The sequence below is a fragment of the Heterocephalus glaber genome, unplaced genomic scaffold (genome assembly GCF_053883595.1).
Source record: "Heterocephalus glaber isolate CG9 unplaced genomic scaffold, H.glaber_assembly_v1.0 deba00001481, whole genome shotgun sequence".
Lineage (NCBI taxonomy): Eukaryota > Metazoa > Chordata > Mammalia > Rodentia > Bathyergidae > Heterocephalus > Heterocephalus glaber.
In genome coordinates, this window is record NW_028258317.1 from 24,073,891 (window position 1) to 24,095,006 (window position 21,116).

A 21,116-nucleotide genomic window follows, 5' to 3' on the forward strand; every position below is an offset into this window, starting at 1 on the left:
TACAAGTTCTTTATAACACTTTCAAATGTCTTATCTTTTTTTGGTTTTTCATTATTATAGTAGTGTCTTCCACAATGCAAATGTATTACATTTTTATTAAATTTACTTTACCAATTGTTATGGGTCAGGTCATGTTTCTGGTATAGTATCTAAGAAATCTCCAACTAGCCCAAAGACATAAAAACTTACTTCCATGTTTTCTTCTATAAGCTTTATAGTTTTAGGTCAATGTTATGGTCTGAATATATGAGCTCCACCCCATAAATCAGTGTGATGGTATTAAGACATATGGGATTTGGGAAGTGATGCTTCTTGTAGAGGCCAGAGGGAGCTTTTATGCCCCTTCTACCATGATTGAGCAAGAAGGCATCATCTCTGAAGCAGACAGCCCTTATCAAACTCCACATCTGCTAGCAACTTGATCTTAGACTTCCTAACTCCCAAAACAATAAAGAATAAATTATATCACTTATAAATTACCCAGTAAAAGGTATTTTTGTAGAAGCCTAACTAGACTGACATAGTGTATGATCTTTGAGTTTAATTTTCTGTAGCATGTGATATGAGATAGAAATTAAATTAGTTTCTTTTCTTCCTTTTTTTTTGTATGTGTATACTGACATTCAGTTGTTACAGCTAGATTTGTAGAAAAGATTGTCCTTTCTCCATTGAAATGACTTTACACCTTTGTTAAAAATCAGTTGCCACCCGGAGATTTAACTCAGTGGTTTTGCTACCTGCTGCACAAGTGCAAGGACCCAAGTTTGATCCCGGTACCAAAAAAAAAAAAAAATCAATTGCCCTTCTACATATGAATCTATTCCTAGACACTCTTTTGTTTCTTGGGTCTTGTCTGTCTTGACATCTAAATTTTGTTGATAATTTAACATGTGTATTAGCTTTGCTGTTGCTGGAACAAACTACACAACACTCACAAATTAAGGGAGAAGAGGTTTAATTTGACTAGTGTTTTGGGGATCAAGCCATGGTCGACTGAACCTGAGGTAAAAGGGCATGGTGGAAGGGCAAGAGGAGGAAAACTGCTCAGCCCATGGGAGCCAGGAAGTAGAGAGAGAAGAAAGGAGCTATGGAAAAAAATACATACTTCCAGGTCATGTGTCTTTTGACCCACCTCTGCCACCCAGGCCCCCACTTTCTAAGAGCATATTCTGGTGCAAAGCGGTCAGTGGACATTGGATTAATCCACAAGAGTATAGCCCCACTATGATCCAATTATCTTCCAGGATCTCCACCTCTGAACACAGGAGACTTTAGGGGATGTTTCAGATTTGAACTATGACAATATGTACAGATTTTTTCTAACTCTTTAGGTAAAGTATCTTTAGTTCTCCAACTTCATTCTAAATTTTCAAAGTCCTTGGGGAAGGTATTTTACCTTTTTTGCATTTCCATATGAATTTTAGAATGTTTATAAATTTCTATGAAAAATTCTACTACAATTATGATAATGTTACATGAATACATAAGTTTGTAGGATATCTGCATCTTTCCAATGATGAGTTTCCAATACATGAGCACAGTATATATCCTCATTTATTTAGGTGTTCTTTAATTTCTCTGAGAAATGTTTTGTAATTTTCAAACTACAAATGTTGGGTGTGTTTTGCATCAGATTTATCACTAAGTATTTCATTTAATTTTGTACAATTATAAATGATACTGGATTTTTTGAAAGCTTCAATGCCACAATGCTTTGTTGCTAGAATAAATAAATACGATTTTTGTATGTAGTTCTTATATTCTGAAACATTTCTGACTTCACATATTAATCTGTTTTAGTACTCTGTGTAGATTCCAAAGGATTGTCTACTTAGACAATAAAGTTCTCTGCAAATAAAGGCAGTTTTAACTCTTCCTTTCCAATGTGAATGCCTTTTGTATTTCTTGTGGTATTGAATTGACTAAAAATAATAAAACCTCCAGTACAATGTTGAATAGAAGTGGTGGGAGTTTATATCTTGTCCTTTTTCTGATCTTGAGAGAAAAATACTCAGATTTTTTTCACCATTATGTATAACATTAATGGTACATTTTTGAAGATGTCCTTTATCAAGATGAAAAAATTTTCTTCTATTCCTAGTTAGTTTAAACTTGTTTTTTTTTTAATCAATAGTTGATTGCTTTCCAAATGTTAAAACAATCTTGAATCTCTGGGACAAATTCCACTTAGTCATGATTTATTATCTTTTTACATACTGTTGGACTTGACTCATTGAAATTTTGGATATAGATTACATAACCCCAAAAGTTACAGCTATTACCATGTTTGCACACTACTTCAGTTTTGATTATATAAAATATCACAGTTATTTCTTGATTTGGTTTTTTGTTTTGGTTTTTTATTATGATTTTTTTATCATTCTCATTTTACTCCTTCTCTCTACCTTCTAGTGACTGTTAATTTTTAATTTCATCCACTCAGCAGTTATTGTGTGCTTATCAATTCTTATGTATTAACAACAGCAGTGTCCATTTTAAAGATGAATATTGCACAGAACATTTGATGTCAAAGAGACATACAGTTTATGCTGAGTGTGGTGGAGAGGAGAATGGAAGATAAACGCCTTTGTAAAAGATTCAGATTCAACATGGTAGTTGAATATGATAAAATACTACAAGAATCCCTACCTTTAACTAATGATGTGATATTGAAGCTAATATTACTGGTTTTCTAGATAAATGAGTCAAGGATAATTTTCACAGACTGAGTAAAGGGCATTTTAAGGGCAAACCAGCAAGAAACATCATGTCATAATTAGGAAATGACAGAAAAATGCCAGAATTATGCTCACAAAAACATGTAGGTTTATAACATAAGGGTACTATATCATAGTCAAAGATTTGTTATTTTAATCTTATTGTTGATAGGGGCCAAATTTATATTTTGAACAATCTGATTGATATCCAAAGTCTCAGTTCTTGGAGTCTGGACTGGCAGCTGGAAAACCACTTTAGAAATTAACAGTTCAAAACTACAAGGGGATGAACACACAAGACATGTAAGAGGGAGAATGAACATGACTGAGTGCTGACTGGTGATAAGGCTGAGAAAGAATAAAAGATAGTTTCATGGTCATGTATGTTTTTTGATGTTTTATTTTTGCCTTTATCTGTTTTGTTTTCTAAATGTGTGTGGATTACGATAACCATTCATTAGTCTCAGAGAGGGTATAAAGGAAGAGAGGGTTTGTAAAGAGAGTTACTTAGTGCAATTGTGAATTTTGTGAAGTGAGCCAGGGCACAGAAAGCATGAATGGTTGGAAGTGAAAATACGAATCTCAGAGGAGATTGCGTTGTTGGAGATACAGATTAGTCAGCCACACTGTTACATCTGAATGTGAAGAAATTTTTTCCAACTTTTATTTTTATTAGTACACTTTTGCAGTACATAATGATTACAGTCATTGAGGGAGGTGGTACATGTACATAACATGTCTTAATTCTTTTTATACCTCCCAATCCCTTGGTCTTCTTCCCATTTGGAAAATATCTATCTCCCCATTTTCTATCATCTATCTTTTATTTTCCTTTTTAAATTATTTATACTATTTGAAGAATTCTTAAAGTCCACCAGATGCAACCACAAAGCTCCACACAGCTTTGGAGATTTGAATATGCACTCAAGTAAAAACCATAGTTGATGCAAGTTGATGTCTTGTTTGTTTGGCTGAGCTCAGAAATGCATTGAACTCTATCTTTCTCTCTTCCTCTTTCTCTTTTTCTTCCTTTTATCCTTCTCTTTCTCCCTATCTCTAGCTTGACCTCTACCTTTACCTCTACCTCTACCTCTACCTCTATATCTCTCCCTCTCTCTTTCTAGTATGAATGTGGAACACTGCTATCATTATCTGATATAATGTTTGGGCAGGGTGAGAAATGCAGATAAAACACAAAATTTTATAGAGAAGATATTTCTTTTTGATAGTCAGATATGGAGAAATCACATTTCTCTTCTTATGTAAAACCAAAATTAAGAAGAAAGATGCTGAAGGGGGAAAAAAAGAGCTTTTAACATGAATTATGTAAGTTATTTGTATGGGTGCAATATTTTAATTTTTTTTTCATAAGAGCAAATTAGCTTTTGAAAGATGTATTTCAAAAAGAAAAAGTAGAGAGTAGTAAATATATCCTGTGTACCTACAGCAATTCAAGTTTAATCAGTGATGGTGTTTTGTTAAACTTGTTTCAGATCTCGTTTTTATTTTTGTTGCTTAAAACCAAGTCTTTATAGATAATACTGAATATTTCTTTGTAGTTCTTTCTGATTCTTGTCAACTTCTCTCACAGATGTGACCAGTGACCTATATTTGTTGTGTATCTCTCCTGTCTATATTATTTTTTACTATATATGTTATGTTGAAACTATTGACCATATAAATGTGGCTGTATTAGACTGTTTTGTCTATCATTGTGTCAGTACTCCACTCACTTAATTATTATAGCTTTCTGAGAAGTGTTAAAATCAAGAATTTTCATCTTATTCTTTATTTTTGTTTGGCTGTTCTATATCTTTTGAATTTTCATATATATTGTACAGTCAGCCCCACAATTTGTAATAAATAAAACAAGCTGGGATTATGATGGTACTCTCTTGAATTTATAAATCAATTTAAATGTATTTTACATTTTAAAAATAATGAGTCTTCCAACCCATAAATATGGTATATCTATTTTATTTATTTAGGATATCAGGGACTTTTCTTATAAATATTTTGCTTTGAGTGTAGAGGCATTTAAAATTATGTTATGTATACCTGAAATCTCCTCTGAACATCAGAGTTCTTTTCCAAGTTTACATGGCTGATGGCATTCATTTCCCAACATTGTATAACTCATGAGGTTGTGTCTTCAAGACCAGTAGGTTGACAGTGCTCTGAAGTTTAACCTTCTTTTAAAGGCTCACCTGACTAGGCCAGGCTCATCCAGGACACTCTTTTTTGCCTAAATCAATCTCAACTGATTGATAACCATGAAAGTGATATTCCACCGTATTCATGGTTCTCTAACACACTGAAGTGGAGGGGGGGATTATATAGGATATCTGTTCCAAGGGGAATACATTTTGAAGGCCATTTTAGAATTCTGCCTACTATATACATCTTTTGTTAAAATTTTTTTAAAGTATTTATGGGGTTTTTTTATAATAAAGGGATAGTCTAAGAGATTTATTTTCTCAATTGTTTGTTCCTAGTATACAGAAAAAAAAAATTCATTTTTATATGTTGACCTTGAATTCTGTGACCCTGCTAAGTTTCCTTACCTGTGTTATTTCTAGTAGATTCCATCATGCTGGCTGAAAATAGAACTAATTTTATCTCTTTCTTTTTGATTCATATGCTTTTTATTTAATTTTCCAGAATTACTGAACTAAGCTCACAAATATGAATGGAAGGGTAAGAGGCACCATGTTTGATTTGCCTTGATCTTAGTGGGGAGTGTTCAACACTTTGACACTAAATGTGATGTTAACATTAGAAAAATGCCCTTCATCAAATTGAAGAAGGCCCTTCACATTCCTTTTTTCCTGATAGTTTTTAGCATAAAGGAGTTTTAAATTTTGTTAAATTATTTATTTGTTTGTTTGTTTGCTTGCTTTTTTATTTGCATTGACACAGCCCCACAGTGTATTGCTTTCAAATATTAGACTAAATTTCCTTTCCAAGGATGAATTCTACTCATTAATACTACATTATTGTTTATAAACATGGCTAGAATTGATTGGATGGTATTATAGTATTGATTTTTGCATCCATATTCATAAGGCATATTATTCTGTAATCTTTCTTCTTAAAATGTTGTTGTTAGGCTTTGGTACCAGAATAGGTTTACCTTAAATGCATAAAATGTGTTGGAAAATGTTTCTTTCTCTTTGTGTTTTTAAAATAATTATGGAGAGAATGACTTACATCTTTTTAAAATATTTAATAGGGTTTCACTAATGATAGGATATACTACTATGGAGCTTTCTTTGTGGGAAAGTTTGTTAGTTATAATTCAATTTATGAGATAAAATCTCCTTGCCTAGTTATGGTATGGTTTTAGATGTTTTATAAGGAATCTGTCTATTTCATCTAAATTATCAAATTTATTGTCATAGATATTCATAAGATTCTTTTGTTATCTTTTTAATGTATTCAAGATCTATAGTGATATCCTACTACAGATATTTGTAATTTTCATTTTCTCTCTGTGTATCAATTTTATTGTTATTTTTCAAAAAAAACAGTATTGGTTTTGTTAATTTTCTCTATTGTTTCCTTTCTGTTTCATTGATTTTCTTATCTTTATTATTTTCTTTCTTTTGTTCAGGATAAATTTGCTCATCTTTTCTAATTTTTTGGGATGGAAACTTTGATCCATTATTTGAGATGTTTGCTTTCTCCTAACCCACGTTTTTAAGTGTAGGTATCATTTTTAAACTTTGACGTAGTTCTATGTCACACATTTTGATGTGTCTCATTTTCTTTATCATTCAATTTGATTTTTTTCCAAAGAATTATGGAAAATCTTCATACAGATTTTGAGGCCCTTCCTCTGGGCATTCCCTCTCCTCAGATATTTTGCTCTATTTATTGCTATTGCTTCAGGATTCTGGAGCTCTTATATTTGCCTCCTTAAAATCATTGTGCTACTGCCCTTCTTGGGCCATATTATAGTGACACGTGCATACCATCCTTATGGCAACACTATTTATATTAGCTAAATCTTGGAAGTGGCCTCTATGTCTGTGAACAGATAGATGGGTAAAGAAAACGCAGCATTTATACACAACAGGGTACAACTCTGCCATAAAGAAGGATAAACTTGAATCATTTATAGGTAAATGGATGCAACTTGAAACAATAATGTTGTGTGAAATAAATCAGACACATGAGCTTAAGTATTACAAATGTATAAATAAAGAGCAAAATAAAAGACATTATCAGAAATAGTGACACAGATCTTTTACAAAGGGAAGGGAAGTGGGGAGGGAGGTAAGAGGAAGTGGGTGAAAAACAGAATTAAGATGTGCTATGTGTATGACCCAACTCAGGGAATGTAATCAATATTTACTGCAAACATGTAACAGAAGCTAAAAATTTAAAAAGAGATAATTGTGAAAGAATCAAAAGTTCATCTTATATGTTTTCTTTTACTCAAATATTACTGGCCTGAACTGCATGTTTAGTTCTTAAAAACAATTGCCTCATTTATTTTTATAAATCAGTTTTACAGTTACTTCTGGTGGGAAGGAGAGAGGGCAGAAGGTTGTAAACACTTAGGAAAAAGAAATAAAAAGAATGGAGCCAAGTGTCCATTGTAGAAAATTTGGTATGTGACTGATGCCTCCTTTTAAGAAAGCACAAACAAGAATGGTGTATTTTAATGGGTAAAATGCTAGATCATAATCAAATTCAGAATTAGGCATCTTTGAACAAGATGAAAACAGGGAGAGCTGTTTGTGTTTGAGTATCCAATGTTAAGATGTCAGTTATTGAGAGGATTATTCAAGACTGTTTATGTCACTTAAGGGACCTCTTGGTGGGTTCTAAAATGAGTATTGTAGAAGATTATTTCAAGCTTATGATCACTAATAATGTAGCTAAACATCAAAATGGGCAGCAGGAGAACACCAATGTGCTATTTATATTTTAATCTAATCATAGGTTCTGTCACAGTTATTCAGTACAGTTTTCTCATTTTCTATGGTGGGAATGGGGAGGAGACAGAGAGCAGAGGAGGGATCAAGGAAAAGAGAGTTATTTATTGATTTCAGAAAATTAAGATCATTTAAAATTGTGTGCTTAGAAATCGTGTTGTTTTGTTTCTTGGCTTTGGTATCTTCTTTCTAAAATAAAACCTACTGAAAACATGGCTCTTTAAAATCAAGTGAATTGGAAATCTATAAAGTTGTTTGTACAACACACTGAGTAAGCTGGGTAAGTGAGTGTTGTGTTGGAAAGACAGGAACATCACGGTTTCAGGTATATATAGATCCTTCTGTGATCAGATCCTCTGATATGTGACTTCACTTCCCTGGGACTAAGCTTTTCATCTATAGATTGAGCGAATCACTCAAATTCAATATGTAAGAATGTAGAATTAATTGAGTGTATAACACTATCAATTAACTACATTGGGATCTCAGATCTTTTGTAGAAAGACTTTAGGTCCTTGGATAAGTAACTTAGTCATTCTGCTCCATATTTTCATCACTGTAAAGTAAGCATTATTAGAATACATACTTTACACGGTTTTTGAGAGAATTAAATGAGAAGTTAAATATAAAAGAGACAACAGTAACCTAACAGCACTAATGTGTGTTGTCGATGGTCTCTGCTGCTAGGAAAGAATGTGTGTCTTTTCGTCAGACTAAATGAAGAAACAAAAACCCAAAGATGAAGAAATACTTAGAAACAATAATTTGGGGGCTGCAAAATTGTGGCCTTCTTCCTTTTCTAAAAGTCACTGATAAAAAGATATAGATTTCAAATTTCTAAAGCAGAAAGCGTAGTAACTTTGATCATTGAATATCTACCTCTTCCTACATTTTTTATGGTTAGGTTTTTGATGTTTACTTGAGAAATGAGTCAATTACCCATAAATTTTGCAAAATACACCAACCAGTTATTTAACAAGTATGCCGATTATAGTGCACTGTTCTAGTTCTGTTGGCTATCCTGGAGGCTATGCAACATGCCTCTGTGGAGAAGATGAAACGCAACCTCTAGACTATGTTTAAAGAGCAAATCAACAAGTAGAAATCAATACCCTATAAAATGAATGTCTAAGTAGTGGGGAATCCTTTGGAAAGCTGTCTTCAAAGCAGTAATATAAACTAGAAGAGTGGGAGTGGTATACATAAGGAAAGACAAAGACTACCAAAATTCAATCACAGAGCACTTAAGGCCAGAAAAAAACATGAAAGTACATGTTTGCATTTCCTCTACCTTTTTTTTTTCAATTTTTATTGTGCTCTGGTTTTGTTTTGAATTAATTTATAACACACTTTATCAATACCTTCTGGAAACCAGCAATAACAAGAGTCTCAAAATAATAGCATAAGATGAGAAAATTGAATAAAATTAAACCATTTGAAAACCATTTTAATTTTAGTTAAAAATAGCTTAATTGCTAGGAGTATTTTTTTATAAATCCTTATTCTTACTGTTTGTTTTCATTCAATAACATATTTACAGAGAAACATGTAAAAAATATCTTAAGCATATACTTTCATTATGAATGCTTGAATTAGATACAATTTCAAACCAAATGAAATTTATACTTTTATGACCACCTATGATCTTCTTAAAAAACAAATGGAATAACAATACAATAAGTCTTACAAAGCAATTTAAACAAGAGAGTGGCATCCTTCTCCCAAAAAACACATATGAAAAGTTTGTGAATTTTAATGTGATGGAAATCATGTAGGATTTTATTGTGATTCCTCATACACAGCAATTGGGACTGTGTTGGATAAGTGGAAATGTTAATACACTATCAAAACCCAAATGGTTGAATTTTCTTGTCAATTTAAACTCAGCTAAATAACTGAGAATTAAGAATGACTTAAAACATAAAAAACTTCTAACATCTTAAGAAAGCCATCATCTAATGAAAACCTTATGTGTATCAGCTATGTGAATTAGTCATTTTATATTGTAGCCTTATCTTTGACCAGTAGTGGTATACTCACTGACAAACTTTATGAAATTCCCTTCTCTAGTTTCATAGTAGATTAATTATAATCTAAGGCTATTTTGATTTGCTCTAATATTCCTGTCTTTCTTGGTTATAAGTAAATGTTAACATGACAATAGAATAGATGATGATCTGTTCTATTCTAAGAATGTGTATTTTTTGTTTTGTTTCTGTACTATCTAATCCCATTCCAGGTTGATAGAGGTGTTCTATTAAAATTTGTGGAGCAGGTAAGTAGGTTAAGGGGCAAACCTGTGATTGATGAGTGGTGAGTGGAAAACCTTCACTACTGGCAAAGAAAATACAGAAAACTTATCTTCTAAGAGGGAGTCAATAGATCATTTCTGCATAATAAAACAGGGCCATTCTATAAAGCAGGTACCTGTACTGACTTATTTTTACTTGTTTTATAATAAGTGGCAAAAGCACGGAGTGAGAAGTTGCATTAAGTCACAGGTGGGTGCTTTGAAAACAAAAGTTTTTAAAAATTCTTCATTTCAAAGCAAGTTTGGGAATTTGGAAATTATGTTTACAAACACTTTCTGTTCCACTAATATACTCTGGATGGCCATCAAGACACTGAAAAAAATTAGCTCATGAAAGTAGATTTGTTTGGCAAGATAATTGGTTTGATAATTTTCAGCATATTCTGAAAGAAGACAGTAAGTAGAAAAACATTTTGACATGAACAAAGACAATTTTCATCTAGAAGTTACCAAGGTTCTATGTTAATGAATATCAGAGCTTGCATTAACACATTAGAAAATTTTAGCAGAATGTGTGTGTGTGTGTGTGTGTGTGTGTTTTGAGTATGTGGATATTAGTGGGTATCACTAAGAGTATTAAATTAACACTCCTTTAAATGTACAGACATTTAGTATCCAGATACATATTGATTTTTCTTATTGAATTATTTTTTGAGGTGTTATATTTTAGCTTGAGATATATGTTTGGCTTCAAGTCCTTCCAATCTTACCATTCTGGCAGAAATGGAACAGTATGATATGTCATTGCTGTCTTTTACCAGAATCTCCACATTGACTTCTGGGAATACTTGAAACTCTAATCACAGATGCATGAGGATATATCATTTTGTGGCTTGTTAAAAATCAATTTTTGCACCTGTGTCCATGAATATATGGGGCATAATCACTCACACGAGTCTCCCTACAGACTCAGACTAACTTCTCAATCCTTTCTGTGCATCATGTTCAAAATAATAATTTGGTTTTGTATATACATTACTAAATATGGTTGTTGTTGCTAAATATATATACATATAGTTCTTAAAGGCTACTCTGAAGATCACTAAGCAATTATGCTTATTAAAATCTTTGAACATTTCTATGGAACATTTATTTGTATGAAAGTTATCAGTGGAGCAAAAGTTGATCGTGCATGGGTATTTTCTCTATTAATGGAAGTCAAACCTCCTTATGAAGTTTAAACACCATATTTTTCATATGGACATAAACAATTATACCATTCAAATGTGTGGCAGATTGCCCCAAAATTAGTCATTTACTTTCTTAGACTCTGTTCATCCCTGTGGGCAAATATTATGTTTATAGTGTGTTCATTATTGGTTAATACCTCATAGTCTGTATCTTGATATGAACAATGGTGGCTCTGAATTTGCAACACTTTCTGCCCCTCTAAGGTCTTTCTCACACATGCTATAAAGGTGACCCAATTTTCATACTAGAAATGCTGACATTCACTGGACAGTCAGAACTCACAAAGGAAGTTCTCCTTGACCACAGTATCACCTGGATTTTGTGCTAGCTGCAAATGAATTTTGCACATTGTATCTTACTGCTTGGTTACCTATGAATACTACAGGTAGAGTCAGGAAATTACTGTGAATACTACACAGTCACTTACATGAGAGAGGAGGTATCTGCTATAATGTGTCTTAATATTAATGTTTATTAGTACTGACTTCTTAAATATATAAATAGTAACATGAACAGGGACATGCCCCCTGTAAAAACACCTTCTGTAGCACAGAAACTTCTTCTCTGTTAGTATCTTGAGAGGCATTAGAGCTCTTCATGCACTGTCTTAGGATCTCATTATTGATTAAATAGTGATTAAGACATGGCTCCTAGTCTTAAGACATGGTTCACAATTCTTGAATTAAAATGAAGAAATGTTTTTTGTGTGCTGCAGGTATGTTTCATGCAGTTGTCTTGTGGGACTTTGAGAGATGCTGCAGCCTGTGACATGTGGGAATTATCATGATCAACTACTCAGTTTGGATTTCACCCAGTGGCCAAGAGCTTTGCGTAGTAAACAGCAAGGGTTGGATTTTTAAAAAGAGTGAACCAGGTAAGTTTTGAGGGAGACATCTGATCATTTATCACTTGCTCTAAGGGCTTTAACGTGGTGCCAAGGTGTAATGAATAATGTATGGATTTTCCATTTGTTTTCTAAGTTCACCGAACAGACTGTTGAAGAATGAGTCTCCCTTAGCTTCAGGAGACTGAATATATAGCAATAATTGAATCCGCTTTCTCTTGAAAGGAGAGAGGAACTATTTTAAGCTATACATAAAGCAGACATGAGAATACTACAGGTGCTAGTTTAATGCAATTAAAGAAGATTCCTTCTTTAAGTAACTACTCTGAAGTATAATGGCATAAGTGGTTAAAATAACCTGTTATTTTGGGTTTTTTGAGACAGGGTCTTGCTATGTAGTTCAGTCTGGCCTTGAACTCACTATGTAGCCTAAACTGGCCTTGAACTAGCAGCAATCCTCCTGCCTCAGCATCCTAAGTGCTAAGATTACAGACATGTGCCACCACGCCTGGGTATAGATGGTTATACTTTTGAAAGTACAGCAGGAAAAATGTTGCCTTTAAGTATTTATATTTTAAACACTATAGAATTATGAATATTCATTAATGGCATCTGGTCTTATAAATATTCTTCAAGCTTACAATAATTTAGAAAATTATATAATTATTTTCCCCTTTTTGAGAATATTTATAATTCTAAATTCTATTCACATTATTGAAAATAGTGATAAAATGACATACTACATTATTATTTTGGCTCCAAGAATGTAAAATGTAACATTCTTATTGAGCTTTTTATCTAATTTTTCTATTTCATTCTGGAAACTTGTCTCAGTTAATTTCTATAATTTGGTCAGTTCTTATTTTTTTCTCCTTTGCTCTCTTCCAACCTTAAAATATAATTTAAATGACTAACAATTACTTGGGGAAACCACAAGTTATTCTCATCTTCTGACTTTAAGATCATCCAAATTTTTACAGACTCTTTTAATTTAATGCATCAGAAAGCAAGATTTTCTTTAGGTTCAAGTACAGAACAGAGAAAACTTAAGAAAAAAATTTTAAATTTGAAAACAATAGAGGTTTTTCTACCTCAAATGGTTGAGCTCTTTAAGTTTTGTTTTGCTTTGTTTGTTTACAAATATAGCTTTCTTACTTTCTGAAAACGAAGTAAATGAAATTCAGTATATTATAGCCTAGCATAATTGTTTGGATGTAAACAAGGACTTCCAAAGTGTTTGAAAACAATTTTTAATAAACATCCCTTCCTATTACCTAATGTCTTATGTGTCTATAAGAACATCTTAATCACAGATTTGAAATTTGTTGGAAATACTGTAGATTACTAAACTCATGGTAGAAATTTTTATTTGATGAACTGAACTAGTGGATAACTTTTGGTCCTTTTTAGTGACAAAGTGGGTTACTGACATTTAGAAGAGGTTTACCAGTGCATAAATAAAAGGGGAAGCAAAATGCAGAAGGCATTGTTGGACACAAAAATCTAGTTCCATGCTTCATTGCATTAGTATCTAGCACATAGCAAGAAGGTTTCATGATAGGATCCCATAGTTTTAACCTTGTATGTTTTAAAGTTTGTGTCCAAAATAAAGTTCACTATGATTACATTTATTTCAGTATTTTCAACAAAATTAGATTGCATGTTAAAACCTCAGAGTTCTAGATAAGGAGATTGAGAGGTTGATCAAATTAAGTCTATGGTATTTTGAAGATAAATAAATGTTCGGTAATGCAATTAGTAATTACTTTGTCACAAAAGCAGAGCTTACAGCTATTTCTAGAAAATGTATTTTAATTCTTTAGAATATTTTATCTTTCTGAACTGAGTAAGTCATCAATTTGGGGAAAGTATACAATAAGCAATTTTGATCTAACTATTATGAAGAAATATAACTTCTATTCACAAATCCTTTAAAGAAAATCTTGTTAATTATGTTGTACAGAGATATTGAATTTTGGTGTCCTGTATAAAAAAATATAATTTAAAAGTGTTCTCTGAAATACAGATGTGGCAATGAATGTATATGTTTCAGTTAAAGATTAATTATTTTCAAATGAGAATTTATTCATTTCAGCTTTATAGTTTATGTTAGGTTTACATTCATTCTTGTGCTTTGTAGTACAAATAGCAGTTGCATTTTTATGGTGATGTATCCTAGCCTCTCTGTTAAAAAGGAAGAGTATTAAGGCTTCCTGATACTGTTTTTAAAGTTTGTGGCAAAGCTGTAAAAATTTGAACTGTTCCTAAGCTTAGAAGCCATTTTTCTTTCTTACAGCATTTTTTAACGTAAAGGTTTGCCTAGCTCAGGATTATATTACTATATGCTCATACATAGAGGCCACTTTAAGCTATCAAGGATATCAAAGGTGAGTTTTTCCCAAGCATCCTGATGATAACTTGCCTCGTGTAGTGGGATATATGTTCTTTAAAATAATTCATGAAAAATATTTCAGTTGTACCTATGTATGTGATATCTGTCCCTGGCTTCCTGTAGAAAGCAATGATATTCTCACCTGCCTTGCACTTTGTACTCTGAGGCCTACTGAAGTAAATTCTTGAAAATTTAGTGAACCAACTGATGTCACAATGAAAAATCTTACATGAATCTTAATCAATGACCCTCTATTTACTTATCCCCAAATATTTTTCAGATGCTTACAACATGTAAAACAATAGGTGGTTAAAAACACATTATTACTCCCCTTTGCCTTGCTTTCAAGTAGCTTATACCTACAAAAGCAAAACAAACAAACAAACAAACAACAAAAAGCCCTGGACAGGTGAATAGCTCCTTCCAGGAAAACTAAACTAAAATTTGCAGCAAAATGTGTCAAGCAGAATTCTCCAGATAAGAAGAAGAAGGACTACTAAGACTGGTAAAAGTGTTAGGAGGTTTTGGAAACTTGAGGATAGAATTTTAATAGATGAGAAATGTGTTTAAAAGTACTCTATGCTCAGGACATAGTCTGATAAGGTTACCATGGTGCAAAAAAATAAGCAGTACATTGGAAGAATGGAAAACCTGACAGCTGGGCATAGAGAGATCCAAGAAGAGACTGCACACCTAATGACTGGGATGGAGTGCTTCTCATGCACAGGTATGGTGAGATATGAAATAATGAAAACTTAGAATCTGTGTTTTTATTATTTATTTATTTTTGGTACCGGGGATCAAACTCGGGTCCTTGTGCTTGCGCAGCAGGTGGCAAATCCATGGAGCTAAATTCCCAGCCTGTATTTTTTTAAAATGATGCTAGTAGAGGATGTAGTAGATAAAGGCAAGGTATGTGTAGAGAGAAATGATAACACAAGAGTGTTCAGTTTCTTTGGCACAGAAATGTGTGGTTTCTAGCCTACTGCATCATCAATGCATAGGAAAGTTCTGGCCCATCACTGACTCTTTATTCTCTGTAAAATGCTGACTAAATGAATATCTTTCAGTGACAATCAGTACTTCTCTACATTTGCAACTTTTCTCTTTTAAAGTTGTAGTTTAAAAACCCTTCACACAAAAGATAAAAGAATTTAACTTGTTTTTCATCACACCCATGTGCATGTACAGACACATGCACATTCCCCATACGCTCAGTATGTGCTTGAAATTAAACCTCAGATCCTCTGCTTGAAATTTATACTTCAATTAAGATGGGGGCAGCTGCTACCCTACTTTATTTCCCTTCTGAGACTTTTATCTCTCAGGTTTTATCCTTCCCTTCATCGTTTTATCATCACATCAATCACCATGTTTCATTCCTCTGGAACACAGCATGCATTGCAGGCACATTTTTATGGCTAGAAAGCCAGGCTACCCTACTTGGCGCTTACTGCTTACTTAAACCTAATTAAGTAATTCTGCTGAAAGTATCATATCCTTTTCCAACACAATGCACATTTGGTCAAAATAATAGGGAACGCATTAAAGCTGTGGGAAAACTGGAGAAGGGAGACTAAGGAAGACACCAAACACAAAACCGTGGCCTTCAGCCCAGCTATTTTTGACACAATCCTCTAATGATCCAAGGCACATTAACAGCTCTAGCAGAAGAAACTCCTAATTCCCAGCATCACTTTCACTTCTGTTATTTTATTGGAAATTACCATTGCTGTGAGTCCCCCCAGAGTCTACCAGAGTCAGTATATTTTGCATAATTGAGTCATCTGTTTTCAAAGAAGTTCTCTTACAGTCTCGGAAAAATACAATACATTCTCTCCAAAAATGTACACTAGAGAAATATTATTATAAATAAAATGTAAAATTCTTGAGGCCAGAGTTTTGTTTTTCTTCTTTAACACCTAGTTCCAAGTCTTATGTACTTTTATATACTTATTAAATATGTCCAATGTCTGACTGAATAAAGGAATATCAAAATCTATGCTTCACAAAATTATAACTTCTATATTTTTAGTTGTAGGAAGCATCTCTTGTTAGTGAGAATAGTTGGTACTTGGTTCACTCCAGCATTGTTAGGTTAAGGGGATTTTATCCTTTCATGGTTATCCATATGGCCAATATTTAGTAACAGAGTAATATACACAAAGAATAGGAATGTGGGGGAGATATACTAAAATAAAAATATGAGGAAAATGAAAAATATGTTTAATTTTTAAATCTTAAAATGGAGTTTTTAAATTTTTTTAAATTTTTTATTAATATATGTTTGCAGTACATAATGTTTACATTCCTTGTGTGGAATGGGTGTGTATAACATATCTTAATTCCTTTTTACATCCCCTTTCCCTTTCTTCCTTTTTCTCTCCCTCCATGTGTTGATCTCTTCCTATTTGAAAAAGGTTTATCTCCATATTGCCTACTATCTTTTATTTTGCTCTTCATTTATAATTTGTGTTTTGTATGTAAGAGAAATCATGTGATAATGAACTTTGTGTGTCTGATTTATTTCACTTAACATTATGGTTTCAAAGTGCATCCATTTTCCTACAGATGACTCAAGTGTATCTCTCTTTAAGGCATAGTAGTACTCAAGTGTATCTTTGATGATGACGCAAGTGTATCTTTCTTTAAGGCATAGTAGTACTCCATTTTGTATAAATACCACATTTTCTTCATCCATTCATCTGTTGATGGACATATGAGTCACTTTAAATACTTAGCTAGTATGAGTTGTGTTGCTATAATTATGGGTATACATGTATCATTATAATGTGATGTCTTTACATGGAGAATATACCTAGAAGGGGAATTCCTGGGTCAAATGGAATTAATAGTTTAATTTTTTAAGGCATCTCCATAATGGTTGCACTAGTTTACATTCCCACCAACAACGTAGAAGAGTTCTTTTTTCCCTGGCAGCTTTACCAGCATCTGTTATTTTATTTATTGATGATGGCCATTTTTTCTGGAGTAAGATAGAATCTTAGTGGTGTTTTAATTTGCATTTCTCTAGCAGCTAGTGATGTTGAGTGATGTTGAGAAGTCTTCATGTACGTGTTGGCCATCTTCTGTGAAGTGTTTACTCATTTCACTTGCCCATTATTTATTAGGTCTTTTGTTTGGGAGAATTTAATTTTTTTAGCTCTTTATATATTCTAGACAATAGTCCTCTGTCTGAAAAATAACTGGCAAAATTTTTTCCCATTCCACAGGTTGCCTTTTCAGTCTATTGGTTGTTTCTTTTGTTGTGCAGAAGCTTTTTAATTTGATGTGACTCCATTTGTTGATTCTTGGTACTATTTCCTGTGCAACCAGCATTCTGCTCAGAAAGTCCTTGCATATATCTATGATTTCAAGAGTTTTACCAATTTTATCTTCCAGTAGGTTAAGTGTTTCTGTTTTAACATTTAGTTCTTTGATCCATTTTTATTTTAGTTTAGTACACGATGAGAGATATGAGTCTGGATTCAGTCTTCTGCTTGTGGGAGTGAAGTTTGCCATTATCCGGTTCTTTCTATGCTGTTGGATGTGTATTTCTCTGGATAGAATTTACTGTGTGTTGTCATGCCAAAATCTACCTTTTTTCTTTTTGGACACAGAAGTCTATAGCAAATTGTGATTGACCTATAAACTGTGTTTGCAGCTACTGTCTTTAAGTAAGGCCTGGATTTGAATCTTAGCTCTGTTACTTACAAATAATGTGATCCAGGAAAGTTATCCTCTCAGAGCTTTGATTCCCAATCAACAGTGTAGAGATAATAGTAGTGTCCCTATAGTGTAATTGTGAGGATTAAATGAGACCATCAACTTAAAAACATTTAACAGTGTTTTATACATTACAAATAAAATATTATTATTTTATTATATAAAGTTTACATAAAGAGAAGATCTCGTTTGAAATTCATTGTTTAAGACAAATTTCAGAATATTTACCTTTCATATGCAGAAGTAAATGAGTTGGTCAAAGAAAAGTGTTTATTGGAGTGCCTGACATGTTGTAAGCACTCAGTAAGTGTTACTTGTTTTAGTAGTTATTCACTTTTATCAGCATTTTTCTTCTTCAGACTCTGAGAAAATCTTTGCATGACCTATTTCTACCTATAACTTCCTCCTTAGAATGATGGCAATTCTATAAGTTATGGTTAGGGTAATACTGTTGAGATAATGTTCTGTTTAATAATCTATTATTGTTCATATTATAATCATGTTGCTGAGTGCTTTGTATTGTGGTAAATATTTTATTCACAACCAATATTATCAGAATGGTCTTTCTTACCAAATAATAATCCTTCCAGTCACTAAAACACGTCAAAATTCACCAAATTAAATATTAACATACAGCACCAAATAAAATATCCTGATCTATAGATATAATCCTCTAATTTGGAAATACTACTTAATGTACACTCACAGAGACTCTCTTTGGGAATCCCTGACATTAATTAAACAGTGTCTATAATTATGTTTCTACCCTTTTTTATTACATATATTTTATAAGATGGATAATTAAATTTGAAATTAAAAGATTTAAATCTGTGTTTAACATAGTCACAGAAAGTCATCTAAAACCTTATTAGGAGAAGAATGAGAATGAATCTAAAACAATCCCAAGAGTTTCTGGCCAGTGTTCTGTGGACCACTGGTTTTGAGCAACTCCACTTTTCTCAGTGAAGGCAGAAATAAATTTAGACAAGAAAATAGAATTGAGAGGTGAAAAGTGAATCAATCAGAGCTAAATTAAAGGACTTCAGGCTTCGGCAAAGGGTTGTCTAGGATTGGACATTGAGTGTCTGTAACAAACAAGAACTGGAAAGTTGCTCATCTTCCCTTAGCAGGAGCTCACTGCTGCCCCAGTGAGAAGCAGAGGAAGCTGATGGCAGAAGGGAGGGGATTCAGAAATGTGGATGGTTGTGAAGTAACAGGGAAATGATGAAAACATGGAATTGAATGTTAAACCAAGCAGAGTCATGCCAGGGGCTAACAGTTTGTTAAAATATGTGCGAGAGTTTTTAGACTGGGTTGTAGGAAATCTCTAAGTAATCAAATAGGACATTTCATTTAAAAATATTTGCTTTTTTGAAGATAACATTTAGCATGGAAATAAGATACTACTAGAGAAAATCTTTACAAAGTCTCTTCTGAAGATTTTGAAAGAATATCCAATATCTGAATATATCATGTTTCTTCTTATTGACTCTAACATGACAATAGCACTAAAGTAACAATGATAACCCCCAAATTGAATATTAGGCTTAATGTAGGTTCTTTATCCAAAGGAATATTTATCAGGCAATGTAGGAATAGTTTTATACATACTTAAGATGAATAATTTGAAGCATAGAAATATGAATAATTATGTAGGCTCACACAGCTAGCAGATGTCAGTTTTTCTCCCAAGATATCTTTATAAAACCTATGTTTGCTATAATATTTCATAATTTTTATAATAATTCTGTCCTGCCTTTCAGTTTTTAAAATCAACAATCCAATACCTATGCCATACATGTTTGGAATTTGCTCTATTATGTAATAAATTTTTATAATATCATATAATTTAGCTATTATTGTATGTGTGTCAGTTTTGCTTCTCCGTGAGCATAAAAGTAGCTTAGGAGGAGAACCTATAGTGTTTCTGTTTGTTTGTATGTTTTGTGGAAGGGTCATTACTACCAGTGCTGTGATAGGCCCTGATTCTGAACAAGTGTTTGCTGATGACAATGTCAACAACAATGCTTTCCTCTTTTAGATAAGAACAGAAAACTTATATATAAAGTTCATCTATAAGTTTAAGCATAATTCTGTAAGTAAACATGTATGCCTATAATTTTGAGTATTTGCATAAATAAGCAAGTTAAGAATTATTTGAATAGTACTTTGATTTTTATTTATGTGGAATTTTCTTTTCTTTACAGAAAGCAACAAATATATCATTGTCAATACATGTTCTATGGAACATTGGCTTGAGAGTGTATATTCTGTGTTCACAAAGTTTTGTAGCCAAATATAGTTTGCTGGTGTGTTAAGTTATGATAAGGACTACACCCAAGCAAGAACTTAAAGAATTTAGGATTGCTCAACTCTTTGGGCACATGAGACTAGCCCTTTTCTGAATTATCAGAGGATTGTTGATAATCAGATGAAAGTGAACTGTTTTCAGCCATCTTTTCCCAGAGATTATAACTCTAGTTTTAAGAAGGAAAGCCTTGGCCAAATGCATTATTATTTTCTTTACTTCGCTGTCTTAGTCTCTCTTCTCTTTTTTCCTCCCCTTTCTCTCCCTCCTTCCCCAGGGCCTCCTCCTCCTCCACCTCCTCCTCTTTCTTCAGCCCTTCCCTGTACCTGAAGTGCTTCTCTATTCTGTCCTCCCCAGTCTGTGCACATATTAACATTTTCTTCTTTGGGCTTCCCTGTATTTACATTTAAAGAAATCATTACCTCTAATAACGTACACATTTTTACTTATGAATGTTCTCAATGAGCTTATAATTTTCTCTTTTCATTCAAGCCAATTCTGGAGACTGTTTTCCACTCCCCCTACTTCTGGACAGAGAAAGATTTTAATTTTAAAGCAACATCTATAGATGGAGTTCTTTTTGTTAGAGAATTATGTTTTCGAAAACAGCTTCACTTTTACACTATGAACAGTAGATTTGTACATGCAGGTTGCATTTTACATGTTTACATTCAGCCTGATTAT

General features: G+C 32.8%; 1 protein-coding gene across 16 annotated transcripts in view; it reads left to right on the top strand.

Moving 5' to 3' along the window:
- Lingo2 (leucine rich repeat and Ig domain containing 2) overlaps positions 1–21,116 on the top strand; it is a 1,224,968-nt gene that overhangs the window by 896,736 nt on the left and 307,116 nt on the right. For 13 of the 16 annotated variants that reach the window (XM_087183798.1, XM_021252956.2, XM_021252954.2 and 10 more), the window contains one exon: positions 11,878–12,036. The gene's annotated coding sequence lies outside the window, so the exon portion shown is untranslated. Of the gene's footprint in view, positions 1–6,324; positions 6,423–11,877; positions 12,657–14,302; positions 14,394–21,116 lie in introns of those variants that run through there. The other 3 variants (XM_087183796.1, XM_087183806.1, XR_015440039.1) reach the window with 3 other exon arrangements.